This window comes from Aristolochia californica, unplaced genomic scaffold, assembly GCF_029961685.1.
Source record: "Aristolochia californica isolate CCGP_79_NKW_82.1479 unplaced genomic scaffold, dmAriCali1.0.hap1 SCAF_4, whole genome shotgun sequence".
Taxonomy (NCBI): domain Eukaryota; kingdom Viridiplantae; phylum Streptophyta; class Magnoliopsida; order Piperales; family Aristolochiaceae; genus Aristolochia; species Aristolochia californica.
The window spans coordinates 34,376,534-34,402,156 of record NW_027182103.1 but is presented as its reverse complement, the minus strand read 5'-3'; the positions used below and the strand labels follow the sequence as shown (position 1 = coordinate 34,402,156).

The window sequence follows — 25,623 nt, the reverse complement described above, 5'->3', positions numbered from 1 at the left end:
ATTTGTGTCTTCTCTTATTTGGTTGTATACATAAAGTTTAAAGAATGACAATATAAGATGATCTCAAATGAGCATTATGCAAGTTCATTCATAAAGAAATGTGCCACATAAGGTTCTTATTCAAAGGAGACAGTTACATTGTAATTCGTGGAAGGTAATACTTTTTCTAAAGGACTTACCACCACGATACATGTAATTTAATCTTCTTTTTTTGAGTATAAAGAAATTATATCTATGGAAAATATTCATAAAGATGTATCAATGACACATATTTAGTAGACGTATGGGTCAAGTGGGAGACTGTAAGACGGTTCATGATCCGTCACTTAAGTGACCCATCCGCCAGACGATTTTCCACTGATGATGGTCGCCAGTTACGGCCTTTCGGTTTCCCATCATTTGGTGGTCTCCTTTGATGGATAGGTGCCTATAAAAGGGGTTCTGGTCTAGCAGGTATGCCTGAATGTTGCCATTGATGAGCCTCTATGATAGATGAGACATTCTATTAGCCAGAGATGCTCTGTTCGCCGGAAGTTGACACCATGTCAGGAGGTACGATTTTGGTTTATGAATTTCATATATGGTTTCAAAATTCTATTTAAAGTATTCCTACACGTGCACTGTCTGGTGATCAATGCCACCCACCAAAGCAACATCTCTCGATCGAGAATCAGTTGTGCGCATCGCATTCTCAAGGCGAGTGGAAGTGAGAATGGGACAACTTGGGACTCGGGGAGAAAATGCTCACAACACGTCGATGGTTACGTCAACGCACACAGCAAGCCCCGTCGTTCGACTCCCCTCTGCAAACCCAAACTATGGCTGACGACTGGCTGTGGGCATTTTCTTCCCATGGGCGCATCGGTTCCCACTAAGTCTCGACACCTCCAGCGCACTGAGCGCAACCTACTCTGGTGCACCAATGCAGTCATCCTGTCTGGCCGGGGACATTGTTCGAAAACATCGCTGCCTCTCTTGGACACTATCTAGTAAGGGAGCGCCAACATTTTTGAGATCCACCAGGCACACAACGTATTGACAGTCGCACATGCCACCAATGGCGATCGAAGATGCTCGGGCTCACAATGCCTCATCATAAGTCTACGTCCTTCTAACCTCGAAAACGACCCAAAAATTTTTTTTTACTGCAAAATAAAAACATAGATAATATTTTACAAAAAAATAATGGAATTCTAATCAAGACGAGAGATTCTGGTCTGATTCAACCAGAATTTTAAAGCTATATAAAATTCATAAAAAGTAAAGCCGAAGCACAAGATGCATATCTCCAGTCATAGTAGATAAAATTCCATAAATTTGCAGAGAAAGGTCGAATTTATCCAAAGTCCCGTTGATGGAGAAAACTCAAGCTTATTTCTAGACCAAATCCCATTTAACGTACAATCCTTAATCCCTTCTTTCCCATCAAAACAGGAAGAAGTTGTAATTGCTCACTATCCTTACATCTAAGCGAAACTACCCAATAATGGGTTAAACCCAAAAAAGGGAAACAACTATCAAAGGGGTCATGGGCCATTCTGAAAGGAGGGAGTGGAGGAAGAGTCATGAGATGCTTGGTAATGGGATTGTAGAGATAGTCACTGAGCTTGAGATTGGTGTGGATTTTTTTGAACTAGAAGATGATGCCATTGCATGAACCCATATTCATGATATTGTGATGTGAAGGGAAGACAAGGTTGGAGCGTGAGTGCTCCTTTGTCGTCCAAGCGACAGAACATACATTCGCGTATGAAGCCATAGTCATAGTATTTGAGATAGACAAAACCGAAGTCAATAGATTTGGCAGTGAAAGAAGCCAACTTTCTTGATCAGATTCTGAGATTTCCTTAAAATACACACTTGAGCTGTGATTTCTTGGGTAGAAGTGAAAGAATTTCTAGTGAGATGTCTTCAGGCAAGCTAACCTCCATTAAAACAATATTAGAGTAGTAGGTCGATCCCACAACAAGAATGGAAGACGTGGACTGAAGGATGATGGTATGATCCGGCAATGCCACAAGGCAGAAGAGAGCAAGTCCTATCTCACTAATATATAAACCGAAGAGGCTACCTGTTCTAGTTTGATTTGGAATCCTGGTTTCCCTAGAGTTTCCTTTTACGTAATACTTGCTAAACATGGAGCTCTACTTTCCTTCCTTGATATTTCGCTGACTGGAGATTTCACAGTTGATAGTTTAATTATTAGATAGATTAATTAAATATTACTTTGTAGGTGGGGTACCATTGCACAAAAGTAAAATTTTCTCACAAATATTATAGAAGGATTTTGTTGTTGTCCAATCTAATTACACCCAATTAGCAACTTGTGTAATAAGAAGGATTTTGTGGAAAATTATTATTATATTTTTTATATTTCAAGGAATTGTACCTGAATATTGGATTTAAAATTTTGATTTATCTGAATAATGACTTTTTAAACTTATTTCCCAAATTATCTGATTTTGACCTTTGGAATCCTCATAGGATCGATCAACTTCCCACGTTAGTAAAGCTTGTCCATATAGCACCATGTCAGCCCATCCTTTAAAACCTAAAATTCCTCATTTCCCCATTCTCTTTCCTCTTTTCTTAATGGACATGCTGATGTGGCGCCATTTGGCCAAGCTTTGTTGACATGGGCAAATGTAAAAAACTAAAGAAGAAAAGATTAAAGGAAAACTACAAAAATAATAAAATTTAAAATACAAAAGGGAAAATAAAAAAAAGTAGAAAACTAAATAATAATAAAAAATGAACGTAGAAAAAAATTAATAGTGGGAGATAAAGTAATTAGTCATTAAAATAAAAAATAAGTAATAAAACTAAAAAAATTAATTGAATCAATTAATAGTCAAATAATTATTTAATTATATAAATAGAATAGGTTATATTAATTAGTTAATTAAGTAAGTCCTGCATGTTTGATTAAATAGTTGATTAGTTATATAATTAAATATGTCAATTGGCTACCACAAATCATCATGTAATTGATTATTTTCTTACCAAATCAGTAATTATTCAATCATTAAATGTAATAAATACAAATTATTCAACTAGTATTAATTGCAGTCAAATAGTAAATTATTCTGGTTCTTCATACCAACTCCATTGGAATGTGTTCAATTTTATATTTAAAATGAGTTCAATTAATTAAATAATTAAGTAATTACTACCTATTCAATTAAATAATTTATTAATTATTACATTAAATAGGTCAATTGGAAAATTTACTACCACAAATCATGGGTTTTTAATTATTTTCTTACCTAATCAATAATTATTTAATTACTAAATATATTATTTTAATTAACTAGTATTAGCAATCAACAAATAGTATGTAATTGTGGTTCTTACAGACTCCATTAATCCTACAAACCAAGTTAATTAGTTAGTTATATAATAAGAATATGTTCACTTAAATAATTGATTAGTTATTACATTAAATAAGTCAATTGGTTTGTTAATTAACACAAATAATCAAGTAAATATTTAATTAATAAATGCATTAATTACCAATTAATTAACTAGTATTAGCTACCATCGATTAGTATGTTATTCTAGTTCTTCACATCAACTCCATTAATCCTACTAAATAAATTAATTGAATCAATTATATCACTAAAATGTGTTTAATTAATAAGATAAGTAAGTTATTACTACTTGTTCTATTAAATAATTGATTAGTTATTACATTAAATAGGTCACTTGGCCGATTAATTCACACAAATCATCGGGTATTTAATTATTTCTTACTTAATTAGTAATTAATTGATTAGTAAATACATAATGTCATTAATTAATTGGTATTATCTATGATCAAATAGTTATGTATTACATTAAATGGGTTATTTAATTAATCCCAACTCAACCCTTGCCCCAAGCATGGGTGTGGATGTAGGTGAGGTGCGTGGGTGAGCCCCATGGGCAAGGCTTGTATGCATGTGATTGGCATGCGTGCATTCAAGCTGTAGGGGATGACTATCAATTTACTACTATCTCACTTTGAAGCAAAGTAGTTGCTACAAAAAAATGAAACCCAAATGTAGTGCCCTTGATCACAACCCCTAAATTGAGTGGAGAAAGGAGGTCACTTACTCGGGCTAAAATGAGAATCTTTTTAAAAATTACCATTGTAGTTTGTATAAAAGTTCATTGTTGTGAAAATTTTCAATGAACAATTGCCATTGTTTCTCACTATTGAGGGGGCGAGGGACATCTAAACTGGCACATATAATAACATTTTGAAAATATTTTTGGCGGGAAAAAGGTTAGTCACTTGGGCGGTCGACCCGAATCGCAGGTGACCTCACCGTTGGCAAAGAGTGTGTCCTCTTCCGTGAGTTGCGTTGCGTCTAGCGAGAGGGGGTGGAAACCGGAAAGTGGAAAAGTATAGAAAAGCCAACATTTTACTGGCACTCACTCTTGCTTCTTCCTCTCTCTTATCACAGTTTCCTCAAATTTCTTTTCCATTTCGTACAGTTGCCATGGTCAGATCTAAACTCGAGATGAAGTTCATCGGCGACGAAAGGACTCGCTGCAAGGTTTTCATGAAGCGAGTCGAAGGGGTGAAGAAGAAGTGCCATCAATTGACTCTGCTTTGTGGGATTGACGTCTTCTTCTTGTGTTCTCCTCCCGAAAGCGAGAAAGAATTCTCTCCTCATTCCTGGCCTCCAAATAAGGCCGAACTTCTTCACATCCTCACAAGGTACCGTAATCGAAGCAATAAAAAAATACGTAAGCATCCAACCACTTTAAGCGCCAACTCGTCGAAAGAATCTCTGCGAAATTTGTCTTACAAGATTTCTGGCAAAAGGGAAGAAGCGAAACAGAGATTGGAATTTCCCAAGGGAATGGGACTGGTGTGCGAAGGAGCATCAGACAGAAAAATTGAGACGCAACCCACAGTTGATCACTCGCATAATCTGTGGCTCGTCAGTGAGATGGAGCCTCAACGAAGCAACAACGCTTATCTTCCGATTTCTTACATGAATCTGTTTCAGCAGTCTCAGACGGGGCTTGGTCTTCCTTCCGAAGAATTTTCTCAGTGGCTCCTACCCACATGCGATTAATTTGTCCCTTTCCAAAGGTGGATAAGAGCAGGGGTTATCCCCAAAATTTGCACTCATAGGACAGGTTTTACAGAAATTTTGTTACGTAAAGGTTTTATAGAAGAATTCTATGTTCTGTAAGTATAGCTTATTGGTTCATGCTGTACAGTTGCTAATGTATTGTTAACTCTTTCATATGTGAAGTTCAATTGGATGCCACATCTCGTATATCTTTTATTTTGATATTTATTGATTTTTTAGGATGTTTTCCCATTTATTAAAAAATATCAATTAGACATTGTAGTTCTTGTTGCATGAGGATTAGACTTGGGACATCACTCCTTTCTGCCAGTACTAAAGGTTTTTTTTAACTACAATATGAACAGATTTTTCAGTGTACAATGCACATGTGGTCTTTCTCTTCAAGATCAAATAATAGGTCTCTATGTTTCTGTTTTTAATGAAAGTGTACTGGTTGACTACTTGGCTTCCATGAAATAATGTTGATCTTTTATATGTGGGTGCATGACTGTAGGGAACTGCCTTCCATCGCCCTCTTTGCTCTTGTTATCTCTCATGATCTGATTTGATTGCGAGATATGTAAATAAATTTCTTAGTACTTCAATAGTAAGCGATTGGACTAATTACCGATTAAAGGGAATTTATCTGCCAATAGAAAGAAAATTTTGATAAAAATAAAGCAATTTTTCTGTCATTTATGTTTTTCTGTAGTGACAAATACCCATATTCTTATACTCGGTCATGAATCACTCTAAATCCGACAAAAGAACAGAAGTGCATGCATACATATATTCAAGAAGATTCTTATTAATCTATTTCCCATACTAATCAGGTCATTAATGCAAGTCTTATTATTTACCCTTTTCACTGGAAAACCAGAAACAATAACTTCCCTCTTTATTCGCATGGGGGAAGCAGATTCCTATAGAGGGCACAAGAATTGACATGGAAATTATAACATGCTAGACACTGCAATAAAACCAGATGCTAACTGGGTATCATATTCAAACCTTTTTGCTTCAAATCTTCTTGATGTGAATATGCACCTGAATCGAGTGCAAATAATAGTGAAGAGATCCAATGCTGAGTTCTTCAATGAAAGATGAGGTTGTGACAATTCTGGTCACAAGGGTATGCACAGTTTATCATCTTCACTTCAGCTCGTTCAAAGTACCAATCACCGACAGCTACAACGATTCTCTGTTGTCAACAAATTTCAAATGTTTGTGTTTCAATGAGAATCTATGAGCAAAATAGTGACAATGTTTTGAACCAAAACACTATTCCATTCTTTTCTTCCCTTGACTTGGTGAATGAAAATTAAAATAGATAAGAGTAAATTGAAACCACACCCATAAACTGAACAGTCTGGCTATGGCTGCCACTTGACATATCAACTCAAGTTTGATAGAGGGAGGGAGAGACAATCCTAATACCTTGTTCCTGATGACAGGAGAATTGTTGGCAAACCATGTGTCTTGCCTCTCTGATTGGCAATGGGCGAAACATGAATTTATGAACAACCCAGTTTTTCTTCGACATTGAGAACCCTTTAATAGCTACAAGCATTTTATTCCTACATTCTGTTTAAGAAGATAACACCAAAGCTTCAAAGGCATTTCGAGGCCAATTATTGACAAAAATGACACTAAAGTACAAAGGTGAATAACAGTGAAAGAGAAGTACTCTGGAAGAATTTGATTTGTCCTGGTGTGCACCTTTCATAATTTAACTTGCAAGCATGCCATTCACCATGCAGATCAGCTGATGGTGGACAAAAACTAGCTTGTACCAAAAAAAAAAAAACAAAAAAAAATGAATAAGAAACAATTCAAAACATAAGCAGACATATTCAGTAAATGATCATTCAGAATCTACAAAAGTTTACCTGCCAAACATCATATGAAGTATTCAGAAGAAAAAGTGGGGTCTTAATATTAGCCACAAAATTTTCAGGGAAGAAACACTGCAACAAAGTTGGAACCACATACATCAATCTCCAGTTTATATGTTTTTATTTGAGAGTAAAAGAAAGAATGAAAAAGAAGGATGAATTTATAGAAGTTGGATACTTATGCAATGTACAAAAGGATGGCAAGAAAGAGTCTATGCATATCAATTCTCATTTATTGTGCTCATTTATGATGATCCTAAAGTTTTTGCAGTTAGCAAGAAGCAGGCACATAATCAATAGCCTTGGCATAATTTCATGTTTGCCTAGTATTTGATCGAGATAAAAACCTTTAGAACAAAGCATGATCCATGACCCCTTGATTTCACTCATGATGACAATAATACAAGAAAAAATGCAGAAAAAAGCAAATCGTACGCATCAAGGAACTTCTTGGCATCAGCAAGACACTTGACTTTTATTGATCTTGGAAAGAGTTCTTTCAACTCATCACAATGCATTATGGATGATAAACCTCCAGCAGAACAACCAGAAAGAAGAGCCTAGAATGCACCAACCAGATAAAATCACCAAAAACCCCAAGATTTTGAGTTAAATTCCTTACACAAAAGAAGTGAAAAAATCATTAGATGAAAGACCAAACCTCCTTAGCATAGCGCATCCCCCTTTGACATCAGAGCTTCCATGGTAGCCAACTAAATTCTCTGCCCACGAAAGACAAGCCCAACAGCCTAAATAGAAAAGAGGAAATAAATATATATAGGAATTGGTCTACAGCAAGGATGATTATGGTAGTTTTCACTAGAAACAAGAAAATAAATAGAAACAAATATCCCAAAGTACTTCGTTTACACCTTCACCGCTAAAGGATGCCCCATCACATATAATGGATAAAGGATTGCATGGCCACAGAGAGACGGAGACTGGAGAGAGATGGAAGAGAAGAGAGAGGGAGTAGAGAGATCGGGGGACGCAGGAAGATGAGATAGAGGGTGCGGGAGAGAAGGCGAAAACATCGAAAATGAAGAGGCCGTGAGAGTGGGTGCAGGAGAGAGGGGGAAAAAATCGATGAGAGTTCGAACCCTGGCGTTTGGTTGATCATGATTGGCAAAAATGGGCAGAAACCAGATTCCATAACTTAAACTGTAGAGATGATTTTTGGATTCATCTTAGTCATCTAGATGACTTGAACTCTGGTATTCCACTGACTAACGTCAGGGGATGAACTGAATAATGTTGTTGAAGTTCAACTCCAACAACACACAAACGCTCCTCCCCCACCCCCCCCCCACCCACCCCCCTTCATAAGTAGATTTCGATAATTCTATTTTATCTTTAGAGGAGCTCATTTGGTCATCTTGCAAAAAACTATTAGAATTGAAGTCAATCACTTTGTGCGTAGTTTTCCTAGAGTAAGCATAAAGGTGATCTGAAAACTGTCAGCATTAGCATCATTTATGCTCAAAATTCAATCTTCTTCATGTCTGAAAGCAATTTTCTGAGCTGATGGGTGAGTTCAATCGAGAAAGAGAATAGGTAAACTGATTTTTATTACATTAACTGAAATTGCAGAATGTTTTAGCTTGCCTATCTTACTCAGAATTTTTTCTTTCTACAACATTTATCAAAGTGCTCAATTTTATTGATCGCACCCGTTTTTGTTACCCTCTCCATCCTACCAATCCCTTCCCTGGATTCCCTCTCCACCCGTGTTCTGTAGGTCTATTCCACATTCCCTCCAGAAAATAAAAAATAAATAAAACCTTAAGCAAAAATCGAGATATAAATTATTAAAAAGGAGTGCTATGTTGTTCGATTAAAGAATAAAACATTTATCGTCCGTGTCAAAACTGAACATAACTGCATTAATAAAAGAAAATAAAAAAAATCATACTTTTTCCTACTCTTCTCTTCTTCCCGAATATTTTGAACCGTTTAAAAAGAAAAAAAAACTATACATGCAAATATGTTTTGCTGCCCCTAACCGCAACATTACTAGAGAGAAATTAGCTGGTGGCAGAGGAACAACGGGCAAAAAGGGGTGCAACACGAGGACTTCCCAAGAGGTCCTCCATCCTAGTACAACTCTCGCCAAAGCGTGCTTAACTTTGGAGTTTTGATGGGTTTTCTTTTAAAACAATCAACACAAGTACCAAAATCACTAAAGTCAAGAGCCTCAATGACTCCTTCATTTACTAATCTCTTAATTCTAACAATGGAAATATTACCTAATCTCCTATGCCACAACATAAAGGGTTTCTCAATTATAACACCATGTTTAATGCCAACATTTGTACCATGCACAATTACAAGACTAAAATTAAGGGTAGAATTTAAAAGAAATTTAAATAACCATCATCCAAAATACTTTTTCCAACAAGAATATTGTCTTTATACAAATGAAGGAAATTAGTAAGCAAATTGAAACTGAAACAACAAGATAAAAATCTAGAAACTCAAATAAGGTTTCTTGAAAAGGATGGCACATAAAAAGTCTTTCCAAAGTCTAAAAAAAAACCAGAATTAAGGACAAGTCTATAACTCTCAACTGCCCCCACATATGAACCTATCTTGTTTCCTTAATAGTTGGAACTTTAACTTTTTGTTGGTTTTCGTTGGTTTAAGATGCCATGCATGGTGTTAGCAACATGGATTGTAGTACTAAAATCAATCTACCAAGTGTTATAAGAAATATTAACCATATTAGATTCAAAACATACTAAAGAGATGAGATTACCTTTCTTTCAACCCAATGTTTGAATTTGGGACAAGTCTTCCTTTTATGTTCTTTCTTCTTACGAAAGTAACATTTGATATCTCCCTTATTAACTTAATTAAGAGGGGCTTTTCTCTTCTCGTTCTTAAATGGTTTCTTGCCACGAGTCGTCAAATTTGCACTTTCAATCCCCTCTTGATTCAGCCTCCCTTCCTTTTGTACACACATGGTCAGAAGTTCATTAATTGATCATTTCTCCCTATGTGTGTTGTAAGAGATCTTGAACGGTCTGTATTCAGACGAGAGCAAGTAAAGGATGAAGTAAACCAGAAATGACTCGGACATCTCAATCTCCAACAATTTCTGTCTAGCGGTAATGTCCCACATCTGCACGATGTGCTCACGCACACCTTTGGTGCCTATAAATTTCATGGAACACATTTTTTCATCAAGGTGCTTGCTAATTGTTGATTTTTAGGATTCCATGAATTTAACTCATGGAGAAAAAGGGAAAGAAACCCATTGGGAGAAAATAGGAGGAAGAAGGGTTATGGAATCGATTATAACCCTCCCCTTGAGGCTCTATTTATAGATTAATAAAACTAATATATTACAATAATACCCTTGAACTTAGGGTTTAGGGTTTAGGGTTTTAACCCAAGAACTTTAACTTAATTACATCAATGCCATCTCTATGAGATGACCCTTTATTTACAATCCTACCATCAATGTATGTGGGCCTATGGGCCTTCTCCTTGATCTGTGGGCCTTGAACCCATCTTCAATACCTCTTAGATGCATGAGTCTTCCTTGATCTTATGGGCTTGGGCCCATCTTCTAATACACTTGGATATGTAAGTCTTCCTTGGTCATGTGGGCTTGGGCCCTGTCTTCCAACAGTCCCCCTCAAGCAGGGGGTGAGAGAACAACTTGAACTCCTAGCTTGCTGGAAATGATATATAAATATTTTTTTTTGTATAATATGCCTCCATCTTCCATCACTCCCCCTCAAGCTGCTGCTCTCGTTCGTGAGGCCCAGTTGGTATAATATCAATGGGAGTAAATCACTCCTAGCCGCTAAGACATTGCTCTAAAGTGTCCACCTCTACCACCGTGTCCCTCCACAGGATAATGACGCAAAAGTGGTAAAGTAATATATGATATTAATAGGGGTAAGTACCATAAATACAATAATAAGTTCCTCCGTCAATGACTTCCAATGACAAAAACTTGATATTTTTTACGTGGATGAAGTTCCTCAGTCATGGACTTCCAACCAAAAAAATTTTGATATTTTTGACAAGCATGAAGTTCTTCCGTCATGGACTCCCAACCTCAAATAATTTTGATATTTTTGACAGGGATGAAGTTCTTCCGTCATGGACTCCCAAACACAAAAAATTGATATTTTTTACGGGGATGAAGTTCCTTCGTCACGGACTCCCAACCACAAATAAATTTGATTCATTTTACGGGGATGATGTTTCTCCGTCATGGACTCCCAACCACAAGTAATATTGATATTTTTGACAGGGATAAAGTTCCTCCATCATTGACTCCCAACCACAAAAATTTGATATTTTTTACGGGGACATAAATAAATAATGGTATTAAGCTACCTCTTCTTCAAAAATAATGTATCATCAAAAGAAACACAATTGCAGCAGCTGAAATGGGCTCGAGCCCATTTAACACCACCCAAAATAATCCTTGTAAAATTGACCCATGAAATAATTTAATGCACATTTTTATACCAAATAATATGTTGACTAAGGAATAATCTGTCAATTCTTCACAATAAAACTCCAACCAGAGAAAAATTCACCGAATCGCGCGGAAATATTTATAAAACTTGCGTATGTATACCGAGGCAAAAAATAAGTGGCCCAGGTTAGATGACCCGAATCGAGTTGACTCAGTCCAAGTTGGTATGGGTTGACTCGGTCTGGCTGGTGCTGAAACAGTGGTCGGTTGGGAACTTGGGCGCTGGCTTGACTCGGCCTTGCTGGATTGACTCAGACGAGTCCAGGTTGTGCCAACGGGCCATAGCGCTGATAAATTCGTGTTTCCTAACTTAGGAAGCATGAAATATTTGAACAATGAAATATTCATCTTCCTCCTCGGTTTCTTCGAAGGAAACAGAGCTCGGAGGGAGCTCAGAAGAAAAGTTTCCACCCCTCTTCTTCCTTGATGTAGAGCGGAAACTGGGAAAGAAAGTTTCCAACCAGAATTCATCCTCTCCGGCAGTGGTGGGTCGTCTTTCCCCACGGCCAAACATAGAACGGCCAAAAAAAAGTGCAGCAGCAGTACATCTTCTTCCCCAACATCGACACTGTGATAGATTCGGTGACGAAGACAACTGGACGGAGTAAACGGCTTGTGTAGAGAAGTTTTTTTTTTGCAAGTTGTCGTCATCTTCAGCCTCCAAAAAAAAATCGACAGCAATAACAGCGGCGGTGACGGGAAGGCTTCAACAGAGGACGATAAGCTGGACTGATGCTTCTTCTCACATTCATGGTGTCATCGTCTCCGGTAACGACGACGTGACCTTCGGCAAAACAGACCTTGGCTTAACGGCAATAATTCCGCAACAGAATTATTTCCTCCAGAACGAAAATAATTATGGCACATGCTTCCAATAGAGTGGTTGTGGCGGGCGGCGGAAACACTGTCGGAGAAGTTAACCGAGACGAGCGGTGAAGTTAAGCGGAGACGACAGCCAGTAGCAGCAGAAACACTACTCGGGAAGACGCCATGGATTTGCGCAAGAGTGAAGACAACATATTATATACCAAGGGTAAGGCAGTTTATCGAGGTGGGAAGCAAACAATACCAACGACAGATTAATGAGAGAAAAAAATAGAACTCCATCTCATCGTACTCTAGCAGACAAATAAACCAAAGAAAGAAAGCCAATTCCATTAAAATAGACCACGAATTTCACTAACTAAAAAAACAATATGAAAAAGTTAAAAATCAAAGCTCTGATACCATGTGGATTTTCAGGACTCCATGAATTTAGCTCATGGTGAAAAATGGAAAAAAAAATCATTGGAAGATGATAGGAGGAAGAAGGGTTATGGAATTGATTATAACCCACCCCCAGAAGCTCTATTTATATATTAATAAAACTACTCTATTATAATAATAGGGCTGAACTTAGGGTTTAGGGGTTAGGGTTTAGTGATTTAACTCTAGAACTTTAGCTTAATTAGAGATGACTCTTTATTTACCATCTTGCCATCAATTTATGTGTGCCTATGGGCCTTCTCCTTGATCTGTGGGCCTTGAACCCGTTTTCAATATATCTTAGATGCATGGGTTTTCCATGATCTTATGGGTTTGGGCCCATCTTCTAGTACTTGGATATGTGAGTCTTCTTTGGTCATGTGGGCTTGGTCCCTGTCTTCCAACACTAATGTTTTGTCAGAAGTCTCAAACTGATCCTGAATAGTTTGAAGATATTCTTTTGCTTTGGGAAAATCAAGGATGAATCCATGGATACTTTTCCCAATGTGACACTTGATAAACATAAAACTTAAGCGATCTAATCGCTCCCAGCGATCAAATGATATTTTTTCAACTTGGGTACTTGATTCCATGGGCCATGGAGGTTCATTCACTCAAAATGCCAAATCAAGGTAGCGCATGTTAGAAATTCTACGCCCTAATTCCAAACTAATGAGAGCAATAATAAGAAATGTAGAAGAAGGACAAAAAAAAACACAAAAATACACAACAAGGTTTATACAAGTTCGCCTCAAGGTGAGACAACGTCCTGTCTTCCGCCATTGCAATAATCCACTATGAAGATGAAATAACTTACAAAGAGAAATCGCCCTAATAGTGGGGAACCCCCAATTTAAAGAGAAAACTAGGGAAACCACATTACAAGAATGAAATTTCTAAACTGCCCTTAATGAAACAATAGTCAATATATCGTGGATCAGATGGGGGCTCCGCTCCCCTTCCAACCCCCATGTCGACCTTACCGCGAAGGTCGATCCGCAACCAACTGAGCGTAAGGCATTAACTAGGCTCCACCACTTGACACTGCACTCCAATGCAAGGAAGATTTTCTCCTTCCAATCATCATAATTATTACCATTCAGAGGAATAATATTGGAGGAATAAAAATTTGGAACAGATAAAGTTTGAAGAACTACAAAATAAACAACAATGTTTACTAAAACATGCAATGGAACCAAAAATTGAATATTTACCCATGTAAATAAATTCAAACAAATTAATCGACATGTGAGTAGGCTTAGATTATAACACAAATGATTTATATCACTTTATGATGGCATTGTAAATTTATCTCTATAGGAATTTTCTAGGCCTGTGGGCGACTAATTTTTTTTTTTAAATGTTCCTATCAGATTCTAATTAATCACTTAAATATAAAAATTACCACGTGAGGTTAAATTATTAGCTTTCCATGGTTAATCACAAATATTTATGTCATTAATTTTATGTGACTAAACTTAATGTCACTAGACATTTTTCATAATTAAGAATGTTGTGGTTTTTACTTAATATTTAAATGTAAACCAAAATATGACATCAAAATAATTGACTAAAATTTATGCCAATTATTAATTTCTTATATTTAGGTCAATCAAAATATGCATAGAAGATTATGTATGTATAAAACCTAAATAAAATTTTCACTTATAAAAATTAATGCATATTAAACATTCATATGTGCATATCCAATTATTTAATCCATATGCACTAAAATGAAAAGGAATGAAAACTTAAATATTATATTTTTCCAGTTATTTATATATGAATTAAGTGTATCCAATGATAAAACTAGGGTTGGATGGGCTGTGAGCACGTTTGGTGCTCTTGCCAGAGAGCATGATGTCGTGCTCCTGGCTTTTTCTACGCTCCAACAAGAGCACAGAAAGCCGGCGCACACAACACCGGTCTTAGCTCTATTTAGTCGCGCCACTCTCGGCTGAACACAACCAAGAGCCTCGTCCAAGCGTCTCATCCATTCGGGACTTTACTCACCATCCCCACGCCGCCGTCTCCTTCCTCAGGTGCCATCGTAGTCGATGAGCGTCCGACGAGTGCAACACGTCGGTGTATACATGCTTCCATTACGATGTCTCTCTCTCTCGGTGCTCTGTGACTACTTCTCTTGACTGCAGTTCAATGTGTAAGATGGTTCACAAACCGCCACCTATACGGTTCACAATCCATCACTGAAGTGACCCATCCGTCATACGGTTTTCCACTGATGGTGGTCACCGGTTACGACCTTTTGGTTACTCGTAGTTTGGTGGTCTCCTTTGATCGAGAGGAGCCTATAAAAGGGGGTATGGTCTGGCAGAGGTATGCATAAATGTTGCCATTGAAGAGCCTCTGTGATAGATGAGACATTCTGTTCGTTGGAGAAGATAGCGGAAAAGCTCTTTTCGCCGAAAGTTGACATTCTAAACTATGCAAATGTTGAGTGACATTAAGTTTAGTCACATAAAGATAATGACATAAAACAATTGTGATTAATCATGGAGATATAATAATTTAAACCTATAGGGTAAATGTTATATTTATGTGATTAATCAGGATGGGAAATAAATATTTAAAAAAAATTCTAGTTGCTCTCAAGCCTAGAATATTCTTTTACAAACAAATTTCTAGATCCCATCATAAAGAGACATAAATCACTTATGTGTTATAATCTAAGCCCATAGGAAAGATTATAATGACACGTTGATTTATTTGTTTGGATTATTTATATAGGTAAATATTCAAATTTTGGCTTTATTACAAGCTTTTTAGCTACTTTTTGCAGCTCTTCAAATTTTATTTGTCCCAACCATTGATTCTTCTATTGTTCCCCTCAATGGAGAAAATTATATTGAGTGGAAGGAGAAAATTATGTTGTTACTAGGGTGCATGGATATTGACTTAGCACTTACAGTGGATGAACCTCCAAAACCCATAGAATCTAATACCCAAATTATGAAAACATTATTTGAACTTTGGGAGCGATCCAATTGATTAAGTTTGATGTTTATTAAGTCTCATATTGGGAAGAGTATACGTGAATCTATTCCTGAATGTGCCAAAGCCAAGGAATATCTTCAAGCTATTCAAGAACGGTTTGAGAATTCCGATAAGGCATTAGCAAGCATCCTGATAACCCAAATGTGTTCCTTAGTGTGTTTTGAATCTGATATGACTCATGCTTCTTATAACACTTGGTGGATTGAATCTGGTACTACAGTCCATGTTGCCAACACCATGCAGGGTTTCTTGAACCAACGAAAACCGACGCCAAGTGAATGCTCCATCTATTCAGGAAAGAGATGGGTTCACATGTAGAGGCAGTTGCAACTTTCAGACTTGTCCTAAATACTGGTTTTATCTTAGACCTTGAAAGGGCATTTTATGTTTCATCTTTTTCTAGAAACCTTATCTAAGTTTCCAAATTTTTACCCTTTGGATTCAGTTTTAATTCTGTTGGAAATTCCCTTCATTTGTGTAAAGACCATTTTCTTGTTGCAAATGACATTTTGGAAGAAGGATTGTTCAAGCATCTTTTTAACCCTACATTTGATTGCAGCCTTACTGTTGTGCATGATATTAATGTTGAAATTAAGAGAAGTGTTATAAATAAGAAATCCTCCATGTTGTGGCATAGGAGTTTAGTTCATATCTCCATTGATAGAATTAAAAGATTAGTTGATGATGGAATCCTTGAGGCTCTTGATTTTACTTATTTTAGTACAAGGGTGGATTGCATTAAAGGAAAGCAAACCAACAAGTACAAGAAAGGTGCCAGGAGGACTTCTGATGTCCTAGAAATCATACACACTGATATTTCAGGTCCTTATGATGTGGATTGCCTGGCTCACCGTCTCAAAATGGTGTGGCTTAAAGAAGAAACCAAACATTAATGGACATGGTGAGGAATATGATTAGTAACTCTGGTCTCCTATCAACTTTGTGGAGTGAAGCTCTCAAAACTACAGTCTATGTACTCAATAGGGTTTCAACCAAGGCGGTTCATAAAACGCCATTCGAGTTATGGAAATGTTGGAACCCAAGTTTAAGGCATGTACATGTTTGGAATTGTCCAGTTGAGGTTAGACTTTACAATCCACATGAGACAAAGTTAGACTTTAGAACAGTCAGTGGACATTTCATTGGCTAAGCGGAAAAGTCTAAGGGATACATATTTTATTGTCCATCTCATTCGACAAGAATTTTCGAATCTAAGAATGCAAGGTTCTTTGAGAATGATGAGATTAGTGGGAGTAGCCAATCTCGAAACTTAGGTTTTGAGGAGAATACAAGTACTCCACCTGCATCTACAACTTCGGATAGATTGGTTGTTGTTCATAGAAATCATCAGGATTCGATTATTCAAGTACAACCAATAGTTGAAGAACCATCTCATCATGAGGATACTCTTATAAATCAGCTTACTCAACATTCTCAACCTGAAAATGTTGAAGTACAATTAAGAAGATCTTCATGAGTTAGGAAACCTGCAATCTCTTCAGATTATGAAATGTACTTTCAAGAATCTGACATGGACGTTTGTGCTGAAGATGATCCTATTATGTTTTCACTGGCAATGAGCGGAAAAATTTAACCTCTATGTCACTAGATATTATGAAGTGCTATATTCGGCTGCGTACCACACACGAAATATGGAATGCTCTGGAAAAAACTTTCTATGATGGATCAGATGAATCACAATTATTTTCATTGAATCAGAGAGCTTTCTCCACCAAACAGACTGGTCGCCCTTTATCAACATATTATGGTGATCTTGTGGAAAATTTTCAAGAACTTGATCATCGTGATAGGATTATAATGAAAGATCCTGATGATGTTATCGCTTATAGAAAGTCCATTGAAAGATTGTGTGTTCATATTTTCTTAAACGGATTGAATGCAGAATTCGAATAAGTCTGTGGCGAAATTCTCAGAAAAGACCCGATATTGGATCTTGAAGAAGCCTATGCTTATGTACGTCGTGACTCTGTTCGTAGAACCACTTTAAATAATGAAGTTGATCGTGTTGAGACATCTAATGGTAGCTCGACCAACTGGTCCTAACCGTGATCAAAATCGAACATTAGGATTTCAAAATCGTAGCTATGAGGTTGGAACAACCAAACCAGAGCGCATTTGTACTCACTGTGGTGAGACTAGGCATACAAAGTCACGATGTTATGAACTTATCGGGTATCCAAAATGGTGGGATCCTACCAAACCGCCTCGCAAACGGAACTCCAAATCAAATAATCATGCTTCTGTTGTAGTACTAGAACCTTCCACCTCTCACACAACTGAGGATGCATCAGTCTTAATCACTACATCTGGTAAGGTTCTTAATACTTCCGCTTCTAGTAGAATAGTAAATGGATAATTGATTCTGGTGGTACTGATCATATGACCTTTGACAATCATCATGTTAAAAGTATGAAACCATCTACACAACATATCGTATCTACAACAAATGGTACTCCATCTCATGTTATTGGAGAAGGTTCAATCACTCCCACTGAAAATCTGAGTCTTGATTCACTATTAGTTGTTCCAACCCTCAATCATAATCTATTATCAGTTACTCAAATAACTCGTACTCTGCATTGTATTGTGGTTTTTTGGCCTAACCTTTGTGTTTTTAAGCACATTCGAACTCAGAAGACAATTGGGTATGGTACTAGAAGGGGAAAACTCTATTACCTTGATCTGCAGCCAGAGAGTTTTTATCAGTTAGCCCAAGCATTCTTAATGAAGAATAAATCTACAAATTTTGACATTTTTTTATGGCATAAATGGTTGGGTCATTCATCCTTTGGTTATTTAAAGAAATTGTTTCCTACACTTTTTGAAAAATTATCTATTTCAGATTTTAAGTGTGATGTATGTGAATTGGCGAAAAGCCATCGTGTTCCATTCCAAATAAGCATGAATAGGAGTCCAGCACCCTTTATGATTATTCACTCTAATGTGTGGGGTCCAACAAATATAGCCTCTCTTAGTGATAAACGGTGGTTTGTTTCTTTTATTGATGATCACACCCGTATGACTTGGATTTGTTTAATAAAGTCAAAAAGTGAAGTTTGTACGTTGTTCAAACAATTTCACAGAATGATAGTCACTCAGTATCATTCTACAATACGAACTCTTCAAAGTGACAATGGAGGAGAATTTTTGAATCAAAGTTTTAAAGAATATCTAGATGATCATGGTATCAGTCATCAAACTACTTGTCCGTACACCCCTCAGCAAATGGGGTTGCAGAGCGAAAGAACCACCACCTTCTTGAGATTGTTCGTGCTTCCTTGTTTGAGCCTCATATGTCGGCTAGTTACTGGGGTGCAGCCATCACAACTGTAGCTTACCTTATCAATTGAATACCCTCGAGTCTGTTACAATTTAAGACGACCTTGAGTTTTCTTCATAAAACCATCAATTCACCTGCTGTGCCGAAGCTGCCACCTAAAGTTTTTGGGTGTGTAGCCTTTGTTCACCTCCATAAGTCATTGAGACATAAATTGGAGCCCCGACCTCTCAAGTGTGTTTTTTTTTGTTATGGTCAACATCAGAAAGGTTATCGTTGTTATCATCCTCCATCTCTCATATTGTATGTCACTCATGATGTGGTATTTCACGAAGAAAATATGTATTATTCTACTCCTGAGTCTTCAATACAGGGGGAGAAAATGATTGAATTGAAGACCCTTAATCATCATTTGGATATATTGGATACTACAAGTGGTCAATATTCAGATTACAGTTGTGGACATCAAAATGATACAAATGAGCATGATTCACAGGATGGAGAAAGACAAGACCAGATGGAAGTAATGCAACCAGAGTCTCAGTCGCTATCTTGCCCCCTTCATAATGTACCAATGGATCAATTGCCTTTTGAGTCCGAGTCCATGTCTGAGCCTCAGGTAAGTTCCGAGACTCAACTAAGAGTGCTACCTCATCGAACCACAAGAGGAAAACCTAGAGTCAATTATGAACCTCTTCTCACCTCTAAATCTCAGTATCCCATGCATAATTTTGTGTCTTATCATAGATTTTCAAAGGCAAATGAAGTATTTGTGAATCAATTATCTGCTATATCTATTCCTAATAGTGTGCAGGAAGCCTTGAAATATCCTAAATGGAAAGAATCCATGAATGAAGAAATGAGGTCCCTCCAAAAGAATTCAACATGGGAAGTGGTTGACCTACCTATAGGAAAGACACCAGTTGGATGCAGGTGGGTATTTACCATTAAATATAAAGGCGATGGCACCATTGAAAGGTTCAAAGCAAGGCTTTTCGCCAAAGGATATACTCAAACCTACGGGATCGATTATATGGAGACATTCGCACCAGTGGCCAAAATCAACATTGTTCGGATTCTACTATCTCTAGTTGTGAATCTTGACTGGTTGTTATATCAGTTTGATGTAAAAAAATGCATTTTTGCACGGAGATCTCCAAGAAGAAGTATATATGGAATTACATCCTGGATGTATTATGCAAAACAAAGGATGCAAACAGGTATGTAAACTGAGAAAATCCTTATATGGTTTGAAGCAATCCCCGAGGGCGTGGTTTGGAAGGTTCACAAATTTTATGAAATCTATCAGATACAAGCAAAGCAACTCAAATCATACTCTCTTCCTGAAATATAACAAGGAGGCCATCACAGCTCTTATTGTATATGTTGATGATATGATAGTAACTGGGAATGATCCAGAAGAAAAGAAATCATTGTAAAGTCGTCTTACTAGAGAATTTTAAATGAAAGATCTTGGCTACTTAAAATATTTTCTTGGTATTGAAGTGTCTAGATCCAAGGAAGGAATTTTTCTATCTTAACGAAAATATGCTTTGGATTTATTGAAGGAAACTGGTATGATAACATGTAGTCCAGTCAGTACTCCTATGGAAGAAAATCTGAAATTGGGAACACATTCAGATCAAGTCCCTACTAACAAGGAGCGTTATCAGAGACTAGTTGGGAGGTTAATTTATCTTGCACATACCAGACCAGACTTAGCTTGTGTACTAAGTGTGGTTAGTCAATTTTTGCACTCTCCAAGTGAAGAACATATGAATGCCATCAATCGTATCCTGCGCTACTTGAAATCATCTCCAGGGAAAGGAATTTTATTTAAAAAGGGAGGTGACTTGAAAATTGAAGGTTATACCGATGTCGTTCGGGCTGGGTCAATAGAAGGTTGACGGTCTACATTTGGATACTTTACATTTTTAGGTGGAAATTTGGTTAGTTGGAGAAGTAAGAAACAAGAGGTGGTGGCTAGATCGTCAACTGAAGCCGAATACATGGGAATGGCCAAGGCAATATGTGAATTATTATGGATCAACAATCTGATACAAGAACTACATATTGAGCAAACAAGTCCTATGAAATTATATTGTGACAATAAGGCAGCATGCGATATTGCCCACAACCCAGTCCAGCATGATAGAACTAAACATGTTGAAGTTGATACACACTTTATTAAAGAAAAGTTAGAAGCAAGAATCATTGAAGTCCCTCATGTTCAATCTGAGGATCATCTTGCCGATGTGCTAACCAAAGCAGTGTCTTACCGAGCTTTTAACAAATGTCTTGACAAGTTGAGCATGAGTGATATCTATGCACCAACTTGAGGGGGAGTGTTAAGATTCACTCTGATATTTCTTCCCTTAAGGAGAAATCATGTAAATATTCTGTAAATCCGGTGATTGGGGTAATCCCGTTAATCACTCAAATTTTTCCTTGTATATTCTATAAAATGGCTAATTAAGCCGATGATGTGAATGAAAAATTAAGATTGTAATTGAAGTATTATTTTTTACTTAATGAACATGGTGAGGAATATGATTAGTAACTCTGGTCTCCCATTATCTTTGTGGAGTGAAACTCTCAAAACTGCAGTCTATATGCTCAGTAGGGTTTCAACCAAGGCAGTTCATAAAATGCCATTCGAGTTATGGAAAGGTTGGAAACTTAGATTAAGGCATATACATGTTTGGTACTATCCAGTTGAAGTTCAACTTTACAATCCACATGAAACAAAGTTAGACTTTAGAATAGTCAGTGGACATTTCATTGGCTATGCGAAAAATTCTAAGGGATACATATTTTATTGTCCATCTCGTTCGATAAAAATTGTCGAATCTAAGAAGGAAAGGTTCCTTGAGAATGATGAGATTAGTGGGAGTAGCCAACCTCGAAACTTAGTTTTTGTGGAGCATAAAAGTACTCCACCTGCTTCTACAACTTCGGATAGATTGGTTGTTGTTCATAAAAATCATCAGGATTCGATTATTCGAGTACAACAAATAGTTGTAGAACCATCTTATCATGAGGATACTCTTATAGATCAGGTTACTCAACATTCTCAACCTGAAAATGATGAAGTACCATTAAGAAGATCTTCACGAGTAAGGAAACCTGCAATCTCTTCAGATTATGAAGTGTACTTTCAAGAATCTGACATGGACATTTGTGCTGAAGATGATCCTATTACTTTTTTACTGGCCATGTGTGGACAAAAATCCACATTATGGAATGATGCCATGAAGGAAAAGTTGGATTCAATGGCTAAAAACCAAGTCTGGGTTCTTATTGAATTGCCTAAAGGGGGGAAGGCCATTGGCTTTAAATGGATTTTTAAAACAAAAAAAAAACTCTTTAGGTAATTTTGAAAGATATAAGGAAAGACTAGTAGCCAAATGATTTACTCAACAAGAAGGAATTGATTATTACAAAACTTTCTCTCTTGTTTCAAAGAAGGATTCATTTCGAATAATTATGGCATTAGTAGCTCATTTTGATACGGAGTTACATCAAATGGATGTAGAAACGGTTTCTCTCAATGGAGATCTAGAAGAAGAGGTTTACATAAAACAACTTGAAGGTTTCATTTTAGAGGGGAATGATCACTTGGTTTGTAGACTTAAGAAATCTATATATGGACTAAAACAAGCCTCCCGTCAGTGGTATTTAAAATTTGATGAAGTTATTTCTTCATTTGGGTTGACGGAGAATATCATGGATCAATGTATATACCATAAGGTTAGTGAGAGCAAAATAATTTTCTTAGTCATATATGAAGATAATATTTTACTTGCTTCAAGTGATTTAGGATTACTTCATGAGGTCAAATAATTTCTCTCGTTGAAATCTTATATGAAGGATATGGGCAAAGCTGTTTATGTCATAGGCATAAAGATTGATAGAGACAAATCCCAATGGACATTAGGAAAGTCTCAAGAAGCCTATATCAAGAAAATTCTAGAGAGATATCGTATAAATAATTGCTCATCTGGTGTTGCACCTATTGTGAAAGGTGACAAATTGAGTTTGGAACAAGGTCCACAGAATAATTTAGAGAGGGAACAAATGAAAAATATTCCCTATGCTTCGGCAGTTGGGAGTTTAATGTATGCTCAGGTTTGTACAAGACCTGACATAGCATATGCAATGGGAATGTTGGTCAGATATCAAAGTAATCCCGATTTGGACTATTGGAAAGCTGCAAAGAAAGTCATGTGATACCTTCAAGGACTAAAAGACTACAAGCTTATGTATGGATGATCTAATCATTTGGAAGTGATTGGATATTTAGACTCTGATTTTGCTAGCTGCCTTGATTCGAGAAAGTCGAAATCGAGATACGTCTTCTTATTACCTGGTGGGGCCATTTCTTGGAGATGTGCAAAACAATCTTTGATTTCTACTTCTATCACTGAAGTAGAGTTTGTAGTATGTTTTGAAGCGTCATCACATGCTATATGGTTGAGGAGTTTTATTTTAGGGCTTAAAATTGTTGACACCATTTCTAAGTCATTAAGGATTTATTGCGACAATTCCACAACACTGTTTTTGGCCAAGAACAATAAAAGCGGAAGTCGTAGTAAACATATTGACATAAAGTTTTTAGCTATTCGAGAACATGTCAAAGCAAACAAGATGGTTGTGGAACACATCAGTACCGGATTAATGATCGTTCATCCGTTCACAAAAGGTTTACACCTGCTGTTTATAAGGGACATGTTGAACATATGGGACTCAATTCTATTAAGTAATTTATTTAATTGAGATTCCCTTTCTGTTTGTATCTCAATTTGTCAATGAAAAACTCTATTAAGTTCATTTGTGTCTTCTCTTATTTGGTTGTATACATAAAGTTTAGAGAATGACAATATAAGATGATCTCGAATGAGCATTATGCAAGTTCATTCATCAAGAAATGTGTCACATAAGGTTCTCATTCAAAGGAGACATTTGCATTGTAATACGTGGAAGGTAATACTTGCTCTAATGGACTTATCGCCACGATTCATGTAATTTAATCTTTTTTGTTTTAGTATAAGGATATTATATCTATAGAAAATATTCATGAAAATGTATCAATGATACATATTAAGGAGACGTATGGATCAAGTGGGAGAGTGTAAGATGGTTCACGATCCGTCACTTAAGTAACCCATCTGTCAGACGGTTTTCCCCTGATGGTGCTCACCGGTAACGGCCTTTCGGTTTCACGTCGTTTGGTTGTCTCCTTTGATGGAGAGGAGCCTATAAAAGGGGGTTTTGTTTAACAAAGAAGCTCTGTTCTCCGAAGAAGCTCTGTTGCCGGAAGTTGACACCATGTCAAGAGGTACGATTTTGGTTTATGAATTTCATATATGGTTTCAAAATTCTATTTAAAGTATTCCTACACGATGCACTATCTGGTGCTCACTGCCACCCACCGAAGCAACGTCTCTCGACCGAGAATTAGTTGTGCGCATTGCTAGTCTCCAGGCGACTGGAGTCGGGAAGAAAATACTCACAACACATCAATTGTTTAACGTCAGCGCACACAGCGAGCCCAGTTGTTCGACTCCCCTTTGCAAACCTGAACTACGACTGACGGCTGGCTGTGGGCATTTTCTTCCCATGGGCGCATCAGTTCCCACTAACCTCCCAGCACCTCCAGCGCACTGAGCCCAACCTACTCTGGTGCACCAGTGCAGTCATCCTGTCTGGTCGGGGGCATTGTTCGGAAACATCGCTGTCTAGCTGGGGAACGCCGACATTTTATAGATCCGCCAGGTACACAACGTATTGACAGTCGCACGTGCCACCAATGGCTATTGAAGAGGCGCGGGGCTCACAATGCCTCATCGTAAGTCTACGTCCTTCTAACATCGAAAATGACATGTAAATTTTTAATTTTTTATGGCAAAATAAAAACATAGATAATATTTTATAAAAAAAATGGAATTGTAATCAAGAAGACAGATTCTGGTCTGATTCAACCAGAATTTTAAAGGTATATAAAATTCATGAAAAGTAAAGCCTAAGCACAAGATGCATACCTCCAGTCATAGTAGATAAAATTCCAGTAATTTTCAGAGAAAGGTTAACCAAACTTCCGTTGATGGAGAAAACTCAAGCCTATTTCTAGACCAAATCCCATTTAACGTACAATCCTTAATCCCTTCTTTCCCATCAAAATAGGAAGAAGTTGTAATTGCTCACTATCCTTACATCTAAACGAAACTAACCAATAATGGGTTAAACCCAAAAAAGGGAAACAACTATCAAAGGGGTCATGGGCCATTCTGAAAGGAGGGAGTGGAGGAAGAGTCATGAGATCCTTGGTAATGGGATTGTAGAGATAGTCACTGAGCTTGAGATTGGTGTGGATTTTCTTGAACTAAAATATGACGCCATTGCAAGAACCCATATACTTGATGTTGTGATGTGAAGGGAAGACAAGGGAGTCTTGGAGCGTGAGTGCTCCTTTGTCGTCCAAGCGGCAGAACATACATTCGCGTATGAAGCCATAGTCGTAGTATTTGAGATAGACAAAACCAAAGTCAATAGATTTGGCAGTGAAAGAAACTAACTTTCTTGATCAGATTCTGCCATTTCCTT

The 25,623-nt window shown here is 37.1% G+C and overlaps 1 pseudogene; it reads right to left on the bottom strand.

The window, feature by feature from the left end:
- Positions 1 to 6,162: 6,162 nt before the first annotated feature.
- Positions 6,163 to 14,756, bottom strand: LOC137963252 (pectin acetylesterase 12-like; annotated as a pseudogene).
- Between the last annotated feature and the right edge of the window lie 10,867 nt (positions 14,757 to 25,623).